This window comes from Anolis carolinensis, chromosome 3 (assembly GCF_035594765.1).
Source record: "Anolis carolinensis isolate JA03-04 chromosome 3, rAnoCar3.1.pri, whole genome shotgun sequence".
Lineage (NCBI taxonomy): Eukaryota > Metazoa > Chordata > Lepidosauria > Squamata > Dactyloidae > Anolis > Anolis carolinensis.
The window spans coordinates 270,751,163-270,773,265 of record NC_085843.1 but is presented as its reverse complement, the minus strand read 5'-3'; the positions used below and the strand labels follow the sequence as shown (position 1 = coordinate 270,773,265).

The 22,103-nt window shown below is 40.3% G+C and overlaps 1 protein-coding gene across 1 annotated transcript in view; it reads right to left on the bottom strand.

Moving 5' to 3' along the window:
* nlgn1 (neuroligin 1) overlaps positions 1 to 21,561 on the bottom strand; it is an 816,109-nt gene extending 794,548 nt beyond the window's left edge. Inside the window, exon 1 of the mRNA XM_008106015.3 lies at positions 21,422 to 21,561. The gene's annotated coding sequence lies outside the window, so the exon portion shown is untranslated. The remainder of the gene's footprint in view (positions 1 to 21,421) is intronic.
* Between the last annotated feature and the right edge of the window lie 542 nt (positions 21,562 to 22,103).

Below are 22,103 nucleotides of genomic sequence, written 5' to 3'. Positions count from 1 at the left end.
TCCAGACTAACACGGCTATGTCTTTGAATTCTGATTGCAAGTCTGTACAACTTAAGAGTTCAACTGAATGCAAAGTTTGGAACACTTATTTCAGATAATATGTTGCATACTTTCCAGTAGTCATGTTGACTTGGGGTTCTGGGAACTGTTGTCAAAACATTTCTAAGATATGTGATAAATATTTAGGTCAATCCCTTTTTTTAATACACCAGTGATTATTAAAATATGCACATAAAACAAAGTGCTGCTGTACACATTATTTTTAAATGAATCACAGTGGTGTATCAGTCATAGTTACAGAAATTCCAAAGTAGTTTTTTTTTGGGGGGGGGGGGGGGGAGAGGGATACTCTTTATTTCACATAGCCATAGAATGTGTTCAGTCATCACCTCCACAGTTTGCCTGATGAAATGTAAGTACAATATCTCCAGTACAATGTCCCGCATTCAGCTCCTTCCCACACAATTTTGGATCTAAACTCCCCTTGGAACATCTCATTGATTAAATTTTGTTACTTATTTTTTGCTTCTTACCATAACAAAAGACTATTTTTTTTCCTGCTAAGAGGTGAGCAAGTGGCTCCCTCTGGTGCCAAAATCTCTATCAACGTCAGGGAATGTATTCTTCCAATTTCATGTGACACAAGCACCATATGGCAGAATCAGGGCCAGGAAATAAAACTAGAAAAAAACCTAATTATGTACTTATCATTTTGACCCATTATTTCTAAAGCTCTTAAAACAACATTTGGGGGTGGGGGTGGGGGATGGCATTGTAAATAATCCCTGTTATATTATTTGATTGGAAAGAAAAACTCCCTTGAAAATGTTTATTCTGATGCATAGGAGAACTAGTCATGGAGGAAAAGAGTTTAAAATGTGATATAGTAATACATTACCATTCAGTTCCTGTGTGTTTTCAACTTTTAATATAACACAATCTCTAAACCTCACTCTCTATGTTTACTGTGTTTTATTATTTGGAAATGACAAGTCCCAGAATTTCCAGCTATCCTGATTCCAGCAGAATTCTGGATGTTGTAGTCCACCGTCCACCCCCCCCCCCAAAAAAAATATTGCTTTTTCCATACTATGCAAGTACAGCTCCACTCTGGTAATATCCAAAAAGTAATATCCTCATGCATTAGATCAGAAAGGATTTCTTTATAATGTATCTGTATTTGCATGTGAGGTATATGTAGGTGTGTGTACACTCTAGGTTTGTGTATGCATTAAGGCAAAATAATAACCCTCACCTCAAGGTCTAAGGCCCGTGAGCCTGCTGCAGCCCTCCAATGTCATTTACCCAGCCCCTGCCCTAAACTTTAAACTTAATGTTGCCTTAGGTCTGAAAGAAACTGAAGACACACAACAATAACAATCAGAATTAACTTGACTCTCGTATCAGCCAAAAGCAGGTCCACACTTCCCATTGAAATACTGATAAGCTTATGTTGGTTAAAATTGTTCTTCATTTTAAATATAGTATTATTTCATTTTTTGGCTTACAAATAAGATATGTGCACTGTGCATAGGAATTTGTTCATTTTTTTTTCAAACTATAGTCACCTCCCAACAGTTTGAGGGACCCTGAACTGGCCCTCTACTTAAAAATTTGAGGACCCCTGTTCTAATCAATGTAATAAAATGTTTCAAAACTATACCTGTTAAGGCTTCTTAGACTGCATTTTCATCTATCACTTAAGGAAAATCAAAGACATGGTTGGACATCATTTGCTGATTTTTTTTGGTAAATGACGTCACAGGTGTAACTATGCCAGATGATCAGTTTCTCATTAAAATTTCAATGCAGAAAAGGTTTTTAAGACTGAAGGAAAAACCTCATAATGCCTGAAAGTCTATTATCTCAATCAGAAATGGTTGATTTGTCTGTAGGATTTTACCATAAATTGGAAAACAGAAAATGACTGTACAGTTAGCCTAAGGGGAAATAAAGTATTTCAGATATTGCTGTACTATACACAAGCCTAACCGCACTACAAGTAATTTTTAATCATTTATTTTTAAAATATAGAATGCTTTAAAAATGTAAACACAACATTTGGATGGTGTCCAATTTAAAGCTGAAGATGTAACAAGCATGAGAAGAATATGATCACAATTGTTTTTCATACACATGTGTGTATTCCAGTTTTTTAATAAATGCTTTTTTAGTCATAGAGCTGGAAAAGAGTACAAGGAATATCATCTAGTCCAACTTATCATCCAGACTTGCACAATTAAACCACTCCTAAGAGATGGTCATCCAACCTCTGTTTAACAATAGGAGAGCCCATCACCTTGAAAAACAGTCTATTCCACCATCCAAAAAGAAGAGGAGGAGGAGGAGGAGAAAGAGGAGGGGTTGTTCTAGTGAGCAGGCTTGTGCACAGATTCAGTTTGGTCAGTTCCCTTCGGCTTGTTCAGACAGCTGTAACGGCAAGGGCTCAGCTGCCATGTCTTTTTCGACTGAAATAGCCAACGTGCTCCCTGCGTGGTTTCTTCCCTTCTCTTTGGGAGTATGTGGTGCATGCTTCCTTAAACCCATTCCTCAAACTCAGATTCCCTTGAAGACAAGAAAGGAAAGGGTCCCAGGAAGAGTGATTCCTTAACCTCGTTGCTCAAAACCAAACTCCCTTGAAAGGAAGAAAGTAAAGGATCCCAGGAATGGAAAAGGGGAGCCTTGTACATTCCCCATTGCTGCCAGCTGACCAGATCTTCCCAGATCTTTTAGCTGCCTAGCCGAAAACAGATATTTCCATTAGCTGATTTTCGGAAAGCTCCCGAAAATGGATCTGGGTGCCCGACGAAATTTGAACACCAAAAATGGATCATCCTCCCGCCAAATTGCACAAGCCTACTAGTGAGTAATACAGAACAAAACAAATTACCTGGTTGATGCAGTCCAAACAAAGCAAGCAGAGCAGCAGCAAAAAGAAAGACATTGAGTCAATTGACATCCATGAGTCAATGTAAGTACTGTACTTCTACTCTTACCCACAAAGGAATGTCCCCATTATCTGACTATGTGAGAGCTTTGTTCATCCCAATGCTATCAAAACCTAGGACCCCAAAAGACCCCAAAACCCATGGCATTCTATAAATGTCTCTGTATGTATCAGACAAATGTGTGATTAGAGAGTACTGTCTCTTCCACAATCAGTTTTGACTGAATAAAGCCTCTGATTCTTGCCTTCATTCTGTTTGTGTCTGATTTGAAACTTCAGAGCATAGGCACTCTGGGACCCCAAACACACGGTTCTTGCAGAGCTGAAATCACATATCCCCAGGAAAACCTAAAAGAGGAACCAACTAACCTCTCCAATATGGTGCCACCTCTAGTCTATTTGAATGCCTGAGAAAGTATATGGTTGAAATGGTAATCAAGGATGACTGCCCCCTGGAAAAATCTAGCATTTCCTCCTCTTGACAGAATGACACTCAATTTATCATATCAAAATCCACAATTATGGCTCCAAACCAATCCTTAACCTTTACAAGAGGTCAACTTATACATGAGTATATATGGTATATCTTTTCCAAATGTAAAGCATTTTTCTAAGTAGACAAATGTATGGGGAAGCATATCTGAGGGGGCAACTTCTACTTTTTGTAATATATCTACAAGACTATACAAGCCCTTTGCATTGTCCGCTATCATATATTGTGTGTTCCATGCATCTCTATTTAGTCTAATCATTCAAATTTATTCAACACTCATTACTCATTTTCTGCTATACCAAATGATTTTTTTCCCAAATTCAGTCACTAAGCTTATCACTTTCCTCCTGACTAGAGAAGCATTTGAACCAGGTCAGAAGGATGAGAATCCAGAAGTGCAAGAATTGCATGTACAGAAGTTATTGTTCATTCTGAGCTAAAAACCAATAGAAAATTGAGAGAATGGTTAAAAGGTACATTTAGGTAAAGGTAAGGTGTGAGAAGTCCAGAGTAATCAATTCCTCTCTTTTGGCTTTGAAGGACACAGCCATCATCTCAGGAGTCTGAGCAGAAACAGGATCAATAGCCATGGAGCTATACCCAAACAAGGATGCCCAAAGAACAGTCAGTGGTCACCCTAGAAGGTACCTCAGTTCTAGCCAAACAAAGGGAGGCAAATAACCATTCAACTTTTCCTTCTTCTAGGAGCGGAACAAACAATTATGGGGGACAGGGTGAAGCCATGCTAATTTTGGATAAGTGACATAAAAGAAAGCTGTCTGTAGTTTCTGTATTCTATAATGAGCAAATGAAAGAGATGAGAACTTGCCTGGGTTTTAAAAATGGGACTCCACTTGGCAAATTGGATATCCCCATTTATGACTTCCACAAAATTGTACTTAGATGTATTTAAATTATTTATTCATTTTTAATTAGGTATTTGTTTATCACATCTTAGCCTGCTAAAACTTCCAAGGCAATATGAAGCAAATATAAACATAAAAATCCAGACCAAAAAAAGTTTCTAAAAACATTTTTGAACACAAATACGTTTTTACAGTAGTGTGTTTATACAACAAAGGCAACAAAGGCCTATCATGCAGTAGGGCCTTAGAGGCAGATGGCTCTAACCCTTGTTCACTTTGATGTATCCCAAAAATTTCTTCCTTGTTGCTTATTCTTTTGAACATTTCAGAAACAAAAAGCTCATGTTTTGAAAATTACATTTAGTAGTAATCATGTCAATTTCCAAATCATTCTACCATTCCAAAATTAACCAGGGGATCTATGGTACCACTGACTCTAGCAGCTGGAGATTCCCCCTGAGCATCCATTAGCTTCTGAGGCCAGACCAAAATAGGTACTCTCCACCCTGCAAAAGTTGAGCCATAGCAGATACAGATATTATTAGGCAGACATTATCTGTTCATGACAGCTTCTGTGAATCATTCTCAATCAGATGAGCAAAAACACTTAGATGGGTATGTCCAAGCACATGTGTAGGATTAGATATCATCAGAGACAGCATTGTGGTTCCCACAAATCCTGTGCTAGTCATAGCGAGGCCAGAATGTTAGCACTCCTCTAACTCAGTGGTTCAAACCTTTGGTCCTTCAAGTGTTTTGAACTTCAAATCCCAGCACCCCGTCAGCTCTGCCAAAGACTGCATCTACACTTACAGAAACACTTCAGAGTAAACTGCTCCAGCCTATTGTATGGAGTTCATATAGTAGGCTGGCCTGATAGCATATTATACTTGCTACACTGTTGCCACCACTATTTCACCATTCAGAAGCAGCTGCAAGCAGCTCACAAGAGCCTCGTGGGTGGCATTGCTTCTTCTGAGACCACAATGCATGCCCTGCCACATGATCTCTAGAAATTGTGTCCTGAGCAAGATTATGCCATGAGATGCTTCTGTCCAGTGAAACCATGCTGGGCATCATACTAGATCCAGCCTGATCCAATTGTCCTAACTACACGAAATACTGTGATCACTCTGGAGCTTTCAGGAAGCTCTGGAATCAATTCCAGTTCCCTTTGTGCCAGATGGCTGGAAGAAGCACTTCTGCAGCAAAATCAGCTGTACATCACGTGGACTCTTTAAAGCAGTTGCAACATCTACTTCCTCAGATGTATCTTAGGACATTATCCCATTAGGCCCCCACTCCACCCCAATGGATGGGATGTGTCAAATTTGCCCATGTTGAATCGCTTCAGTGAGGTAATGGGTGTTCATATGGGCAGTCTCCTACTAAACCTTGACATTTCTCTCCCAAAATCCTGCTTCATGATCCTGACATGGTAATTTTTAAAAAATTAATTCATTAGAAATACCAACATTTTAAGATATCACCACTGTTTTTCCTGTCATTTCGCCTTCATAGTAATCTTGGCTTTTGAAGTTGTGCTACTGCTAGCTTTTTAAGTTTTGGACTTTCATGATTGAGAGTAATGAGATTGGGAGCAAAGGAGTCAAGAAAAGGGGATCTGCCTTAAGAATGATGCCTTTTGTCTCCTTGAGAGTGAGGAGATTGGGAGGGAGAGCAGAGAAGCCCATGCAGAGAAATGGTGTCTGTCTTAAGAATGGTGCCTCGGGTCTCCTCTAAGTGGACAGTTGAGGTGAGAGGAAGCAATCCTGTTTGATGGAAATAAGTAAATTCTTTGTCTTCTTTAAAGATGCAATCCTACACAAAGAAGATGATTCTACACTCAAGAAGACCCCCCATTTTCCCCAACTACATCTGATGAAGTTCCTAATCTATTAAAGTTTATGTGATCACTTTATTCTCTAAGTTGGTTTCTAAAATGCTACATACTTTGCATACTGACATTCCAGACTAACATGGCTATGTCTTTGAATTCTACTTCTTCCCACTTGACTCATGGAGCAACTCTCAATTACTTTCATTCGCCTTCACTGACATCAACAGTCAAACTGATGTCATCTCATTCCACACATGAGTGAACAATTGGCTGGGATTGCCCATGTGAATGAACCATGAAGGGAAAAAAACAAGAAATAAGAAATAAAACTGATGGTGAAGGAGGGAGCAAGCAAGGCTTAAAGGAAAACGAAAACAATATCAGAGTGAAAGCTTGATATTACATCGCTTCTCTGAAAGTATGATTTTCCCACACCTCAGAATGGAAATGGACTAATGTTTGGCACACTCTTACATTATGCAGATTTTGATTCTAAATCTGTCATAGCCCACTTATTGCATGCTTCCACAATTTCACTTTACAGATGCCTGCCCCTCCCATTGACGGGAGGGCACCTCTTGAATTGAGAAGTTTGCATTAGGTATTTGCACACAGCTTAGCCTGGTGAGTTGATGAGTTTTAGAGAGGCCTCTGAGTGCCCCTGGAACATGAGCAATAGCTAACAATAAGCACCGTTGAATGGATCTGAAGCTCTTCTCCTCTAACAGAGTGACTTTTCATTTTCACTGTACCACCAATTTAATGATAAAAATTGCCAGCCGTATATAGCTTTTGCTGGAGCTTCATCTGCAGTTAAGCCCCTTTTAACTTTAATTTTCTAATAAATATGCTTAATTAGAGGCACAGAGGGTTTTTCTCACTGATTCCTTTTTTTGAATTTTTTTTTAAAGTTAAACGTTTCTCAGCTGGAGGTGAGACTTTATTGAAAACAGCAAGATAAGTTAATTCTGCCAAAGAAAACACTGAACACAAAAGGGAAATATGAGACAAGAAGCAGTCAACATCAAATAACACCAACTAATGTGGAGCTCTTAAAGAGAGTAATTGCATTAAGTTCTATTTATCTGAACTGCTTAAGTCTACTGAGTAACAGAAATTAATAGAATGAAACTTTAAGAAGAGAGGGAAACCTTGTGTAGTAATTTAGATGATGTTGCATAATATCCTTTTCAACTCCCCATGTTTAAACATTGTGTACCTCCAGCAGACTTCAAAAAGAATTCAAAAGCAGTTCGCTGCTGGATAGCCAGCGGGAACTGTGGATATTCCCCACCCCTTCTCCTACAGAACAGTGTTCTACAGTGGAAATAAATAAATAACTATGCAAATAGCTAAGTTAACATGCTTCTAGACAGCTAGCTTTGACTGAAGAAAGGCAGAGCATTACAGGTTTGGTGGAAGTGATTCATGAATGAAGATTCCAACACCCAGAATGAAAACACAAAACAAGAGACAAGACACATGAGAAATCCAACCCAGAAGATTGTTGAACTTTAGGATGCTTTAAACCCCCTACATATCTGTCAAGAAGGTGGTTCCATCCTGGCTTCAAACCAGTGGCTGCCCAAAGTGTCAAAAAGATATGGTTTTACACTTCTACAGCTATTTGAGCACAGTAGTCTTCTCTGTGATCCAGAATCCCTGAGCTAATCAAGATGTTTTCTTCCAAGAAAGAATTCTACATCCAACTCCTATATAGTCTTTCTGATGGCATGATGAATAAATAGAGATGGCAGTGGGCTAATGAGTCTGCTGAAGTTGGGGCCAACATCTGAATTTGGGCTGAAATGTGCTTGCCCCAACCCTCCCCTTCCATTCCTGTTCCTGAGTAGTATTGTCAATGATGTGGGGATCTTCCATGGCTAGAAAAGGCTTTCCTTTTTAGAAATTAAACTTCACATTGCCACTAAATATAAAGCAGAGCATATGGTCAAAGGAGACATCTAGAGAAGCTGCCAGCACATGCCATTCTGCAAAGCTTAAATGATTTTGGTGTACCTCTGGCGGGGGTCCACCAAAATACCGCCATAATAGAACATTCAGCAAGAAGCCTACAAGACTGCCTTTTTATTCCTTTCACACACAAAAATCTGTCAAACAAAAGGAGGCAGGAAGGCATACAATCTCTTGACCATGCCAAGCAATACATAGGTCATGGCTATGCATGTCCACAAAATTTCTCCCCAGTCCTCTGCTTCAGTAACTGCACCTACATTAAAGCCTATGTCTTCATTAAAAGGAACTGCTGCTTTTTCTAACTTGAAGATATAAATTGTGAGGTCTCCTAAGAAAAAATCTGTGTTGAGATTGGTGAATTGTACAGCATGTATTCCAAAAGGAACTCTCCAAATTAGGTGAATTGTCAATAAAATGGCAAACCAATTTAATGTACATAAACATCAACTAATGTAAAGGGTAAAGGATTTTTTTTAGTCACATATATATTATGGGGTTGAGTAGACAATGAAAGATCAGGAAATTGACCTTGGATGTTGTGGTGAATAGAACAGAATGCCAAGTGAGCAGGAGATGTGAAAAAGCCAAATATAACATTAAAGATCATTATGGAAAATAGAATTGTTACTATCATACTACCATTAAACAAATTGGTAGTACAACTAAAATTAGAATATTGTGTTGTGTTCTGGTTGTTCCAGTTCAAAAATATAGTGCAAAGTGACAAAGGTGACTACTGAAGTCAAATAACTGAGGCTGGACTCATGTTCCAATGAAGAAAGGTTAGCGCTTATGACAATTGCTAATTTTGAAGAAGTAAATAAGGATAATAGATCATATGGAAATAGGGGAATTATCTAGTGAAGCTGAACAGTGGAAGATTCCGTGCAGACAAATAGAGGTATTATTACATACAAAGTACATGGTTTCTCTATGAGATGTTATGACTACTAATTCCAGTCATAACATGATGTTATGGCTACTAATACCAGATTACGAATAAGATTATACAAATTCATAAAAGCTAAGTTTATCAATGCTCACTGGTCAAGATGGCAATGTGAGTATTCAGCCTCTGAGGACACATTCTTCTGAATATCAGTTGTTGGAGAACAGCAGCATGCCATGACTATTGCCTTTATATTTTCTTTTGCAGTTTTTTCAAAAGCAATGTGCCAGCTACAGTAAACAGTAGATGATAGACCTTTGGTTTATTACAATAGCCATCTTCTTATCTTAGAACTGGAAAGAGCTGCAAGAGCTAAACCAGTCTATTCTACTGTCAAGCAGTTCTTACCATCAGGAAGATATTCCTAATGTTTAGGTGAGGTCACTTTTTTTGTAAAGAAATCACTTGTTCATGTCCTAGACTTATAGCAGCATGAAACAAGATTGGCCCACCTTCTACACGATATCTCTCCAAACATGTAAAACTGTCCATCATGTCATCTCTCAATCTTCTCTTCTCCAAGCTAGACATATTCAATACCCTAATCTGTTATGAGGCTTGCTCTTTACAATCCTAGTTATCCATCTTTGGACATATTGGTTGTCAATATAATTCTTGAACTGTGGTGCTCAGAACCAGATATAGTATTCTTAAAAATGGGTAGATCGTGCCTATCAGTACTGTTACTTATTTTGCTTGCAATTTTATTTGAAGAATTGTTAGAATATAAGTTAAATCCAGTGACTATGGCCATTTTTCCATAAAGGCCACAAGATAATTTCTAGTTTTGTAATAATGCTAACAAGGCCCAAACAAGGTGTAATGGAAAGAAGGAATAATATTAAAATGGAGAACTGTGAGTTCAAGAGATATATACATGAACAATTGTTTCTCCAGGACTCTTCCTGAGATGCAAGTCTCAATTTTTGATTTCTGTTTGTTTTAGGGCAGTGGAAGACTGGTTCAGGGAAAACCTCTGGAATCATACAAACTGTTTGATTGAACCTAATGCAGCCAGTGGATCACAGAGTCACATTTCTCCTGTAGGATCAGAAACCTGGTTATAAGGTGATCATGGATGTAATTGTTCATTTTTCCTCTTTAATGTTCTTTTTTTCTCTCTCTTGGGCCTCTAGAACTGGCCATCCATGGACGGGGGATACTAAACTAAGTGAATTAAAATACAGCACAAAGGCAGAAATCCATTCCCAAGTTTTGTAAGTGAATCAGTTTAGCCACTAGAATAATTGAACCTCAGGTCAGGCCAACAGTGCATTCTTACACTAGACTAGATGCACTGGTCTCTCGAGTTTCTTTATCGATTGGGTGGTGCAATCAATTCCAGATCCACTAGCACTTAAGGGGCTGCTTTAACAAATTGCCTTTGTGGCGAGGCATCATTTGACCTCTTGGTCCCACCTTGACATTTTGTTTCACTGTGTTAGAAATGTATCAGCCATTACAGTTTTCTGCTCTATCAGGTTGTAGCTCATTTTCTTCAGTAATGTAAAGATAAAAAAATACTTCTACCAAACTGTAATTTGGACTAGCAATTAAAGATAACCTTGCATGATTAGGCAAATGCTAGTAAATTAATCAAATTAATTTTAACGTATTAATTTATCAATAAAAGTAAATTCCAAGAGGATCCAATGGTTTTCATGAAGAAATACCTCTATTCCTGATGGTGGAAGAAGTCTTCATTTTATTAGGGGCTTAGTGTTGGAAGAGGCATTCTATGAGTCTTATCATTGGTGGAGTTCTCTCTGGATGCAGCTTGAACTACAACTCCTACATGGGTAGGTCAGTCCCCCAAACCCCTCCAGTATGTTCAGTTGGTCAACGGGGTTCTTTGTGCCAAGTATAGCCCAGATCCATCAGTGGTGGAGTTCAGAATACTCTCTGGATGCTGGGTGAACTACAACTCACAGCTGTGTGGGTCAGTTCCCTCCCCCACTCCTCCAGTATGTTCTGTTGGTCATGGGGGGGGGGGGTATGTGTGCCAAGTTTGGTCCAGGTCTGCCATTCGTGGGGATCGCAGTGGCCTGTGGAAGTTGGAGCCAATCGGAAAGCTGAGAGAAACATCGCTGCACTTCCCGCCCACCTGTCACCTAGAGCTGATGATGTATGGGGAAAAAAGATTTCTGTTTGTAAAAATATTCTGCATTTGTTTAAGCATCACCACTGAAAATCAATTCAAATTACAAGCTCATGAAAAAATTTTGGAAAGTACAACTGGCCATAATAGACTACTGTCTTCATCTTAGCTGTGGAAAGACTAACTCTGTGGCTTTCAATTTTCTATTCAGAGGGCACTTGTGTTTTTCTGTAAACGGGCCCTTAAATATTTAAGGATCCTGATTTACTTTTTGAACAGATCAGGGAGAGAGGCCAATACTCTTGGTGCATATCATTCTCACATTTGATTTGAATGTGAACTCTTGAAAGCAAACTGGTATCATAGAGGATGATAAATAATTTGTGATTTATGCCCCTTCTACACTGCCATATAATCCAGATTATGAAAAGAGACTATCCACGTTATCTGCTTTCAACTGGATTATATGAGTCTACACTGCCATATAATCCAGTTCAAAGCAGATAATCTAGATTTTATATAGCTGTATAGAGGGGGCCTTAGAGGTATGGTTAAGATACTAGTTTGGTTTGTGGACCTCTCCCCCACCACACTCATATTCATCACAGTGATTGCCCGTAAAGGAAGGAATTCCTAATCTGTCATGTGAAAGCAACATAAACATTGTTTTTATAAAATTTGGTAATGTAATTAATAAACTCAAAACTAATATTCACAACACCTTTAATGCAACATTTCCAAGCTGCCATCCCTTTATCACAGACATGGGAAAACTAAGGCCCGGGGGCCGGATGCGGCCCCCTGGTTGGTTACCTCAGTCCCTCCTCATTTTCCCTGTCCTCTTGGCATAAGGACATGGTGGCCTGACACATCCTATGACCAAAAAGATGGGGGAGGAAGGCACATAGAAGTTGAGAGCTCTCTGGAACACTCTCAGCCACTGTGTGTCTCATCCTCCTCCCGGAATAAGGATGGTACAAGTGACCCCATCCTTAAGCCAAGAGGACAGCTTGAGGAAAACACGTGGTGGCTGAGAACCCTCCAGAGCACACTCAGCCACCATCTGTCTCACCATCCTCCTGGCATAATGCCAAAAGAACAGCCCGAGGTTCAGGGGAGGACGATTGGAAGGTGGATCAGGGCAATCGCCATGTGTCCCACTTTCCTCCCAGTATAAGGATGGGATGAGCAGCCCCAGCCCTGCCCTGCCCCCCTTGGCCATGTCCTTTCCCGGGACCTCCCCACCCACCATGTGCCTGAACCTCCTGGCCCACCCTCCTGGCTAGGCCCACAATGCTGCCCCATGGTAAATAAGTTTGCCCATGCCTGCTTTATTACCATTAAGTCCACGATCTAACATTCCCTAACTGTAGCAGCTTGAAGGTGGCATTTGACTCAGATAATTATGAGTTGTGCAGTTGCAAAGTTTTCATTAGATTCTGGAGAAACTTTCTCCTGCTAGCTTAAAGTCAAGAGGAAATACAAGGGAACTTCTTTTTTATCTCTACCACAAGTTACCCTTAACAGATTTAATTTACCATGCACCTAGATCAGCAATGTTCCCAATCCAATAATGAATTACTGAACTGGCCTCGTGAACTCTAGCGTTTGCCTGCAATTCACTGTCATTTAGAATCACTTATTACGGCTGCATTCACGGGCATAGGATCTCAGAGGGTTTTATGATAGTCTACTAGCAAGACCAATTGCCTTAAAGACAGTCGAGTCAGCTGTAACCAAAAAAAACCTTACCAACAAAATAATCTAGTTCTACAAACACCATCCTTCTAATGTTGCTGGTGGTGCTGATATTATTATTCCCCCAACATTGTCAGACTCAGTTTTCCATAACTACATTGGATCCCATCCCAGGAGAAAAGCAGGGGGCTGGATTCAATAAATAAATAAATCAATTTCCTCAGGAGGTGGTACAGAAAAGCCACAAAATTGTTTCCTGGTTCAGAGGCAGAATTCAAAATAACCTTTGGAAGACAATGATTTATCAAAACCGTAGGAAAAAAGACATTTTCCACTATCTCTCAATTCACGTTTGGATTAACACAAATCCAGGATGGAATACCATACCAGAGAAATTTGAAGGAAAAAAGGAACAGAAAGAAAGAAAAACTCTTCCCATACAGTGTCTCGATGAACTCCACTCTCTACAGGTTATATAGAATTTCTTCATTTCCCCTGGAGAAACTGTCAAAATACCCAGGGCAAATTTGGCACCTGAAAATGTACTCGAAAGAAATGGCCATTTCAGCTCACTGTTGTTTTCAATTCACAACCCACCCACTACTTAATTTTCTTTATAGTAGGCTTGTGTATCACATGAGGGATCCATTTCAGACCCTTACATATAATACAGTTTTCATGTAATCTCACCTGAGATGAATCATGCCTTAGGCTTCTAGCTGAAGCAAGCCATAGAATTATTCTAGGAGACCTAGAAAATGTTCAAAGAACTGTCATCTCTAGGCCTTCTGCATGATCCTATGGTCCACTTTCAACAGAACCAATGGAAACTGACCGCAGAATTGCCCTAGAGACCTAGAGAGAACACTTTTGTAGGCATTTCTATGATATTCAAAGCTCTTTGCATATAAATAAGACAACGTTCAATGTGCTTACATGATAAGTGAACCTACTGTGTTTGTAACGTCATACACATTCATACAGCAGGAAGTGCTATTACACTGATCTGCTCATGAGAATCCCATGAGCAGATCAGTGTAATAGCTAAATTATATAAGCATGTGGCTTGGTTCAGTGGAGAACTAACATGGCGCAGTGGTCTGTGGGCTGGATTAGTTAGGGAGAATAGAATTCAAATTGCCAGCTCAGTCATGGAAACCCATTGGGTGAATTTTTGCAAGCACTCTCTCATCCATTGAGGGGAGGTAATGGCAACCCCCCCCCCCCCCCCGAAGAAATCTTGCCAAGAAAATCTGCCACAAGTTAGAGCCAGCCTGAAGGAACACAACAACTGACTTATTGTATCTTGTTACACTCTTAAACAGTATGGTGAAAGAGTTCGACAACTGAAGGAAATTCGTGGGTGGCATAGGAAGGAGTTACAGGTTGAGCATACCTTATCTATAATTCAAAAATCCAATACGTTCCAGCATTAAAAATGGTGGTGGGGGGGGGGGGGAAGCTGACCAAGCACTTGCAGAAGGCACAGCATAACCACCTCCTCTTTTTGATAAGATCTTATATAGCCAGGCTGGAGAAGGAACATCTGACTTAGACTTTGGAGAGCCACTACCAGACAAAGTAAATGATGCCAGACTAAATGGGATCTCAGCTTGGAAGATATAACCTTTGGAGTGCAAGTCTCAAACTCCCCCAGTCAGCAGATTGTGATCATTCTGTCTTATGGTTTAAGAAAGTAATTATTATCCCAAGCTCTGAAAAATGGGCCATTGGACTGTTGTGATGCAATACAGCTTTATACATTCACATAGGCAGGTGGTTGTTCCCGGATTCTGGAACTTCTTTTTTTTGTTAGAACAAAATGAACCACTTCTTGCAGTCCTTCCACTGGAAGGCAAATACTTTTTATGTGTTGAACTGATTGTATTTTAACTGTATTTTTTTCAAACAGCTTTTTATCATTTTAACTATATGCCTTAAATTGTTTTTAAATGTTGGCAGTTTCATTCCATTTTAATGCTGATCTTTTCTGTTTTAATTGGACTGTATTTTAATTTGTAAGCAGCCTTTAGTCCTAATTTTGGTGGAAAATTGGAATATAAATAAACATAGATGACAGTGAGGAAGAGGGAGGGACAATGACAACAACATAGGACGACGAGGAGAAGAAGAAAAAAGGTGGTGAAGATTTATTATTTTGTTGTGACACACACAGGCCAATAATCAAGACAAATAGATAAACAAAAGGTCACTGCATCAGTGGGCTAAATCAGTGGTTCTCAACCTGTGGTCCATGGAACATCAGTGGTCCCCAAGAACTAAAAAATGGTTTGTGGCCTCACCATTACTACACCATTGCAACGAAAGCAACTGGTCTTGTGGTACCCTCTTATAGTGCTGAGGCAATGGGGAGAGGCTGAAAGGTGCAAAAACAAGCACCTTCCTAACTGCTTATTCTCCTCCTCCTTCCCTTGAGTGGAACCGTTGCATATGACGCCTGGAAGCGGGCTTGGTGTCTTCATTTTTAGGCCTGTTCCTGGGGTTATTTGGGGTGTTGATTCAGAAAATTGCATTGGATAGAGCATATCAGAAACCCAAGCTAATGTGGTCTATCCAATGCAATTTTCTGAATCAGCACCCCAAATAACCAAACCAAATCTAAAGTTGACCAAAGTTGATTCGTAACCCTTTTGGTACTGATGTTGGAGAGTGGTCCCTGGTCAAAGTGGTCCCTAGTCAACTGGTTCCTGGTCAAAAAAAAGTTGGGAATCACTGGGCTAAATAGACTGAGAATATTCCATGACTGATAGAGAAAAGAAGAAGAAAGTCTCCTTGACTCATGTTGTCTACCATGAGAATACCCATTTCTTTTTGGAAGATTGGTCTTTTTGAAAGGCTAGTTCATTTTTCCTGCCTTTAAATTAGGTGACTGTTTTCTAGCTAATTGATTGCTTTAATACAGGTATGTGACACCTTGTCTGTGGCTTGACACATTATCTTTGAGTTATCTGCTTTGTAAGGTATTCCTTGCTTTCTGATACTAGCTAAACTACACTCTGACAGCCACCCTTTGTGTTGCAGGATTGGGTATTGCTTAGAATACTTATATTTTTGGATTACAACACCCATGCTAGCTTTGGGATTATGGGAGTAAATCATTGCTACTTTGTATCTTCAAAGCACTCCCAATTTATGGCAGTTCTAAGGAAGTTTCATGGCAAGATTTTTCATGGCAAAGAGCGTTGACTTTGGCTCCTTGTGGGGCTGAGAGAATGTGACTTGTCCACAATTAAATAGTGGGTTTCCATGGCCAAGTGGAGATTTGTAGGTTGGTTTCCAGAGTTATCATCCAGCATTCAAACCAATACACTACTCAATCTTTTAGTTGATTTTAAAAAATCATAACACTACATCCCTCAAGCTTTGTGGTCCCAAAAATACCCAGGTAAGGAAGTATTGAAGCTACACACATGTGCTGGTAACTAAAAATCTATTTAAAATAATTGTAAGTACACATGAACATTTATTTCTCGTTAACTTGAAGATGTAATAGAACTTAGTTATACCTTGGTAGTTTCAAAATGAAATTACAGCCGTTCATTGTACAAAGTACTGCCAAGCTTTGATCATTTTGCTTAAATCAAAACAAAGTCAAAGCTGGATTTCAGAACACATGACTCAGGAAACCAATTAGATTTGGAGGTGGGATGCTTGTCGGGGCCTATCTAGCTATCCGCTGATCAGATGAGACAGACAGAGAATTCATATAGCATGAATAAATTGAGATGTATAGAACCTAACATACGAATATATCATATGATATGACAGAAAGAAATCATGCATTCATCAAAATCAGTCATGAAGTTGCCTACAAACACACTACATAATAAGGAATCCAAACACCGGGGTCTTGGGGACATTTTGTTATGGAACAACACTGAGAACTACATGCAGCCAATCTAATTTCTCAGTCCATAGTGACACCACAAGTTGAGAATCTATGCAATACTATTTGCATAAGTGGTAGGATTTCCACTTCTAGTTTCCCTTTTTTTTGGGGGGGGGGAGCTGGAAGAGTTTGGGGAGCATCCTATGACCCCACAAAACAGCACAGCATAATTTCTAGTGGATTTTAAAAGGGCTTTAGTACCAAAAAATAAAGAGGTAGGAGCATCACAGGAATTCTATAGGTCTTCATAGAAATGGTTCTGAGGCCATAATATTCCCACCCCTACACTATTATACTATACAGGATTATAAAGGCATCTCACCCCATATATTGAAATAATGTGTGCAAATATCAGAAAGCTGTAGCTCCTTCTAGTGCCATCTGCTTCAGAAATGTTTCCCATCCTATACATATTTGAATAAGGTATGAAAAAGCTCTGGCCTTTGTGTCAACAGAATACCTTTCCTCGTGATGGGTTCTCTAATCATGCACATGAAGAACTCTTAGAAAACATCTTCAAAAATAAAAAAAGCTTTCCTTTCATGCACACAGCCTGGTATTTGGGAAGTTCTGAAGGTGTAGCCCCTAAAAAGTATTTTTTCCAAACTCTGCACAATAAAGGTGGTTGGGAGTGAGGCCCTAGCATGCATGAGGAAAGGGGAGGTGGTGTGTTTGCCTATGCTGCCCTGCTCACACTTTGCAACCTTCAAATTCAAAAAGTGGCATAGAAAAATCGTAGATAAGGAAGTAATGTGGAGAAATTGTGGTTCACCTAAGCCCCCATAGTAATTTCACAGCACTGATGAGATATGATTTGGAATTTCTTGGTCCATGATTCAGTGACTGAGCCTCAAACGCTTCTTGAAGATTGCTGCAACCTGGGCTGGCTCTACCATTCAGTAGTGAGCCACTTCTCTTGGGTGACAGATACTGTAAACCAGTAGTTCTCACCTTGTGGGTCCCCAGATGTTTTGGCCTTCAACTCCCAGAAATCCTAACAGCTGGTAAACTGTCTGGAATTTCTGGGAGTTGAAGGCAAAAACACCTGGGTACCCACAGGTGGAGAATCACTGGTGTAAACCAATCGTAAGGTGTTCGAGGAGAGTGAACTCAAGCAGCAAAATGTCTTGGGCTGGTCCTGGTTATGGCCCATGCAAAGTAACTCCTATTGATTAAGATACGGGTTTCTACTCTGTCCAGTTGCCCCAGAACACAAGCAGTCATTTGATCTATTGGCTGAAGCTACATAAATATTAAACAGAAAAGCTACAAGGTAATTCTCTAGTTAAGAAATTAGTTTCATTGATTAATTATATTCAATACACAGGTGGCCTAGAGAGCTCACGTGATGAATAGAGCCTACATTTCTAATGATGTTTTCCTACAATGAATGATTTGTCAATACCGTTAAATGGAGCTCCAGCTGAATCATGGCAAGATATATTTAAAACAAATGATTGGAGGCAATCAGATATACAACTGTTTGTCTTTAGTTTCAGCAGCAGAGTCTTTTAAAAAGACATTGGGAAGTAAGAGAGGAGAAAAAATTAGGTAAAGCTGTTAAATCTTTTGCTGGGCTCGTTTCTTAGCTTAGCAATAGCAAACAATTGAGCAGCAGTATTATTATTTCTTGGTTGGTCTGGGAGTGCTATAGGGGATTTGTATTATTTATTCCAAATAAAGTTTGCATTTATTAGCAGGAAGAAGAGAAGGAAAATGTTCATCAAATCCCATTAATATAGGAGAAAACTAAAGCTGAGATGTAGTATAAGGATTGAGTGACATACATTTAGATACATACATACACATAAGCTACAATACCTCTTCCTCCAGCACTGCAGGAGCATTAAATATATTCTGCTGAAAAACTGAATGTCACACAGCTCCTGCCTTTATTTAAGAGGATTGCAAAGGCTAACACCCGAACTAGTAGGCTTACAACAACATTGTACTCTGCCCACCATCACCCACCCCACTTTTAATCAAAACATGGAATCAGATGGTCAAAACGGGTGATTCACAGTTGATTTTCATGTTAAATCACTAAAGCAAGTCTTTCAGGTGACTTCACTCTTTGTCTGATCCAAGGAGGATGTACATTTTTGATGCCGCTTTGGCTGCCCACCACTGTCATCATTCCTAAACCTCATACCCTTCTTGTCTAATACGTCCTCAGTTTCCTGTGATCATCCCACACAGAACAAGTGTTGAAATAGATGTGTGTGTATGTGCATGTGTGTCAGAGCCAAAGATCTATGATCCAATGCTATCCACCATTTCTTGAGACACCTTTATTACCAAGAACCTTTTAGTAGTTGTTCACAGCAATTAATTTTTTTGGGAAAGAGATGCATTAAAAATGTTAACATTTATCTAAAGAGGAGCACAAGTCATTTGAGATAGATACAGTCTGCTTTATTAGCACAGAGAGATTTTATTTTAAGACCAAAGGAAAAAAAAGAGACCATTAAATGTCATAAAATGCGGAATATTTCTGCAATTAGCTGCTTGCTGAAAGCCTTGCTCTTTCCCAAGTACAAACCTGGGACATAAAACATAGCCCGAAGAGCACATTGATGAACAGAAAAGAATCTATATTGCTAAGGCCAAGCCTAATCTCTCTTCCCCTTCCTTTGGTTCACCTCTTCTTGTCTGAGCTCTTAATTACATCATGTGAAATATATAACTTTAGCCCAGGGAAAAATAATTTTAAGACAAATGATTCTTTGCAAATCAAATAAATGTTGACCAGGTGGTTCCCACCGTCCCTTTGTTCCCCACCACCACCACTTCTAGTCCCTCCATATAAGAGGAGAAAGGACGTCTACAGAATATTTCTCATCCCTCTAATAATAGACAACCAATGAGAATGACACTCCTGGAAACTAACCTGGGAGGAAAAACACTGTGGAAAGGAATATTAACATCCAAAAGACAGAAATATTGGAATGAAGAGGAGGCCAGAGTGTGATGATGCTAGATCCAGAGACAGAAAACAAGTGTGACAGAAGGCATGCGCTTCACTGTGGTGGCTCAAGTTGACAATGCCTTTCTGTAGCCACATGTGTGTGAGTGTGTGTGTAAGAGAGAGTGTGAGTACAATCAAGTATAAGAGAGCACCGCGTCACCGTTGGGGTATATCCATCTGCCACCAGGTGAATGACAGCCACTTTACTCAGTTAAGTTCAAATACATATACAAATCCACTATATGTCCGATGAAGGAGGTCCTTGTGTAGATGAGATGCTTGCTCACTTATTTTTGATCCAACAGGAAGACCTCATCTTTATGTATCCTATGTTTCTATTCCCCTCCCCTCCTGATTCCTCTATAGTTCTTCAATATCCTCTTCCCACCCTCCCTCCATCTCTCCCAGCTGTTTCGCCCAGTTGTCTTTCAGCTGCCTTAGTAACTAGCAACTAGCACTATGAACACACAGACCTCCAATACCAGCGTGGTCCTACCACTCTCTTGCAAGACAATGGGAAATAGACAAGGAGCCCCCCCCCTTTTAAAGTGGGGTTTCTCCTTGCCACCATGAACAGCCATTCACTGTGTTAATATGTACAGTATCTCTTCCCAAGAAGACTTTTCTCTGTCCCTCCCAAACACACACACACACACACACACACACACACACTAATGATTGGAATTGGTCACTCAGAAGTCAGACCAGGGTGAAGCAGAATGCCAGGATTGTAAGAGACTGAGAAAAGACAGGTCAAGTCAGCATGTATTTGAAACCAGATGGGTCTGATGCTTTTTTTTTTCAGCTTTAGAGGGATCATACTGGGAAAACTCAACATCTCATCCATTGCCATCAGCTCTTGAGCAAAAGAAAAAAAAGAAAGGAACTGCCTCTTCCAAAAAGATTAAGAGGCCCAAACCTACAAATAAAGCCATAATCCATGCTTCCCCTTTCCTAAAGGAATCTAGCTATATATTTATTTATTACAGTCAATGACCAGCACAAAAAATGAATAGGAACATATACATTTAGGTATTAAGAAACACTGTCAAAAGCAAAGTTAAAACCCAGTACTGAATATGATAGCCGTCTCCTTTCTCCGGCACCTCACCACTCTGTTCCCAAGGGGTCCTGATGAAATGATTTCTTCTCATGAAATATGTTTATAGAGATTCAGAGAAAACCTTGGGGTGCTGTGTTAGGAGAGGGTACCACACTTCTCATTCCATTCATCAAGTTCTCCAGGTTATTGGGGGGCAGGGGAATAAAAAGGAGGGCTAAGAAATACATACTCATGCCTCTGTGGTGTGAATGCAGAGGCTGAGGAAGAGAGAGGATGTATTCCCTCCCTCCCAAATAAAAAACACTGAGAGAGAAAGGAGAAGATGAGTGTTTGGTTCCTCAGGAGATCTTGAGATGTGTGTGGAGCAGGCATCAACTCAAAAAAAAAAATACATGGAGAGGGATGGGGAAGGAGAGGGTAGCATCAGGTTCTCTCCTCCTAGAAAGCAAGCCAAGAGAAAGCAGATCTGGAAAAGGCTTCAGAGGGAGAGAGAAGTGTAGGGATTCTCTGGGTGGTGAGAAGAGAGATCTGGAAGGAGGGTGTGAGAGATCAAGTTCTCGGAAAGACCAGGAGGGAAGAAGAAGAAGCAAAAGGCAGAAATAGATGCCTTACCTTCTCAAACTAGTCCTCCTTCGCATCGGATCTGCAGCCACACAGACTTGGAGACGAGGAGACGAAGTTGGGGGCTGCAAAGGGAAAGCAAGGAAGGCGCGGGCTCTCTTGGGGGGCCGAGCCTTCAATGCCCCTCTTCGGCCAAGCCACCCCACCGGAGGCTGTGGGAAGACGGCCCTTTGGTATCCATTAGCTCCCCGGAGCCTTGCAAGTGTCTTGGAAGAGAAGCGGCGAAGGAAGGATGGAAGGAATGGTCTGGCGGAGGAAAAATGTGAGGGGCGCAGGGAAAAGCGAGAGCTGTGCCTCTCTCCGCCTCGCAAGGAAATCAATGGGGCCAAGTGGGGATGTCAGAAGACGTGCCTGGCCTGGCTACAAACTTGGCAAGCCGAAGGGGTCCACGAGAGGAAAATCCTTGTCAAAAGGACGGGGAAATAATAATAATAAAAGTCCTTTGCAGAAGGGCGCCGGGATGATGATGATGATGATGCCATAGAAAGAAGCCGCTCCGAAGTGATTTCGAAAATTAGTGACCAAAAGGGAGGGGTTGGGAAACGAGGAGGAGGAAGTGGGGCGGTGGGGGGGGGGGGGGGGAGAGAGATCAAGAGGAAGCCCGACGCTCTCTGGGCAAAAGAGGAGGAGGAGGAGAAGAGGGAGAGTCCGGGGAAAAAGCTCCCTTAGCCAT